The sequence below is a fragment of the Triticum aestivum genome, chromosome 6B (assembly GCF_018294505.1).
Source record: "Triticum aestivum cultivar Chinese Spring chromosome 6B, IWGSC CS RefSeq v2.1, whole genome shotgun sequence".
NCBI lineage: Eukaryota > Viridiplantae > Streptophyta > Magnoliopsida > Poales > Poaceae > Triticum > Triticum aestivum.
In genome coordinates, this window is record NC_057810.1 from 460,134,665 (window position 1) to 460,137,551 (window position 2,887).

Consider the following 2,887-nt stretch of genomic DNA (forward strand, 5'->3'; position numbering starts at 1 on the left):
AAAGAATCATACAAGCACTGGGTGGAGGAGCTCGACTCCGTACTCTGGGGGCTATGGGCCACACCCAATCGTTCTACCGGATATACACCTTTCTTCATGGTGTACAGCGCAGAGGTTGTGTTGCCCTGCGACATTATTCATGACTCACCTCGAGTGCGCATGTATGAAGAGAGAGAGAGGCTGAGCTTGATTGGCACGACAGCTTAGATGCCCTAGAGGAGGAGCTCGATGTTGCAAAAGCCCGTTCCGCATTCTACCAACAACAGGCCCACAGATATCAAAGCAGAGAGTACGGGCCAAGACTTATAATGTTGGCAAACTCATTCTACGCTTGTCGGAGAAGAAAAAGGACAAACTCAAGCCCAAGTGGGAGGGTCCCTTCATCATTGACGAAGTACTCACCGGAGGAGCATACCGCCTGCGTGATGCGTCAGACAATCGCCTAGAGCCGAACCCGTGGAACGCGGCCAGACTCTAAAGATTCTATGCCTAGCGCCAGACTCTTTGTTCGTCTCCTTTACCCCTTTTTGTTTCCAGTATTTATTTTCCTCTCTTTTCACATTTTCCCCTTTTAAGCCTTAAAGCTTTTGTGCAGCTAAACCGTGCAACTTCAATGCACACATTCTAAAATATGCACGTCAATTATACCTGGGGGCTTCTCGTACAGAAGCTTATTATTATTCTTATTTTTAGAGCATCAAGCTCACCACATATGTGTCTTTTCTGCGTATGTACCTTTTCTTCGCCATTATATGCATCGATATGACTTAAGTTTTGGCCAAGCTGGGTTGACTGGCTCCTGTTCTTATGCCCTACGTTCCCGTTAGTTCGGCTAGGGCATAAAGGCAGCACCTCTGTGATTGTTACTGTCGAGTCATACGGATGTGTACCTCAGACTGGGTGAAGCCAAAAGCTAGCATTCTTAAGGGAATATTCGATCGGCGGACTAAAGATGTTTTTTACTTGTCATATTATGAATCCCCAGATGTTATGTATGTTGTGGTTTTTTCAAACACAGTTCGGACATGCACATTAACGCATGCTTACCTAGGGAAAGGAACCCTTAACGAAACTATTCTCTCTGGAAGATGTTTCTTACGATAAAAAATGTAATATAACATAGCTAGCCGGATACTTGTCTGTTCAAGCAACTATGACCCCTACGCCTGGTTTCCACGCGTACCCCGGTATATCTTACCGAGCGGGTATTCGGAAACACTCTGCACCTTCGGGTCCAAAGGCCGAAGCGAAAAGGTCTACCATGACAATCATTTTACAATCCGGCTAGGGAAAAAAATTGTCAATTGAAGTACATAGTCACTTGGACTCAAAAACTTCTTCCTCTATGCCATCCAACAGGCTATCTAGCCTACAATCCTGTTGGCAATACTTCGCGGCTACTTGTATCTGGTCATATACCAAACTAACAGGAATTTATTCTCCATTTGACCCTACAGGTCCGACCCGGGCCATGTGATTCGGGTCGAGCTTGGTATACCTAGTTCTCACCATTGCCCAGGCCTCTCGCGCACCTTCCCGACAGGCCGATATCTTCCATAATCGGAAGCGCCGCCGCGCTCCCTTGAATAGTTGTACAAGCCCCTCCATACTTCCTGGAGGGGAGTCGGATGGCCATAAGGCCTTCGCAATACTTTGCATTGCCTGCCGAGCTCGCTCGTGCATTTGCGACAGCTCTTGTAGCAGATCGCTCGATGATTCGGACACCTCCTCTTCGGGACGACCCATCAATATACCTACATACATAATTACTGTCAGTTCCTTTCCTTGTCGAACTATGTAAAGGTAAGTCCGAACACATACTAAATATGCCGCCTCACAGCCTCCTATTGTCCTTCACGGAGTTAGCCAGCTGGGCCCGCACATCTTTTAGTTCCACGCCCACCTCGGCGTTGGCATCTTGGAGTTTGTTATTCTCCACCCTGACCTATGTTAGTATATGTTCGCCCGCGGCCAGTTGCCTTTGAGCTCCTAGACCTCCCGCTCATGCAACTTTTGGTGCCTCTTCCAGATGATCTAATGACTCTGCCATAAGATTTGCACCTGTATTAATACTCTTGGTATATGATCTTGTTTTCTTGATAGAGGGGAACATTTCCAGATGCTGCCTTCTTGGATTTCTCAAGTTTGATGGTAGCAGCAGTTAGCTGGGCTTGACACTTCTCCAGCTATTGAGACAACAGGTTGTTCTTCTCTTTGAGCACCTGGGTATACAACGATCCTTAAATCAGTTGCTTAAACTGCTTCATGTCTCAGGGGATACTGGTATATAATTATCAGAATTGTGCAAGTATGAACTTACCCGCATATCTTTCAAATACTGATCTGTGGCTCTAGAAAGCCCATCTCGAGTAGCTCAGATGTATGCATCACCTGAGTTGAAGGCATTGAAAGCCTCTTCTAAAACCAGGGTCGCGGAGAGCGGCCCGCCGGCGCCGATGATTCATGGCGCTTTCCCCTTCGGAGTTTGTGGCAGATACTTTATCCGAATCCTCCACAGAAGGACAATCCGGTGTCACTTCTGCATTAGCCTCAGTCCTCGAGACAGGGTCCGGAATACGACTAGTAGAGGCATGACCGGCAGGATCCCCGGACACAGTCCGACGAATGTTTTTCCTGATAAGACACAACGGATACTGTCATACTTTAAGATGAGAACCATGGAGCATATTTAAAACCATACCTCTTCAATGAAAGCTTGGCCATATCTCTACTTGCCTTCCTCTTCGAAGGCCTGCCCGTCGTAGGCGCCGCTTTCTGGCGAGTCGCCTCAGGTGCAGCATGGCACACTGATCGCCATCCCTTTAGAGCATCAGACAGTGCGGTGGTTAAGGCGGAAAGAGGAAATTCTCTCGAAGGATAAGTATCT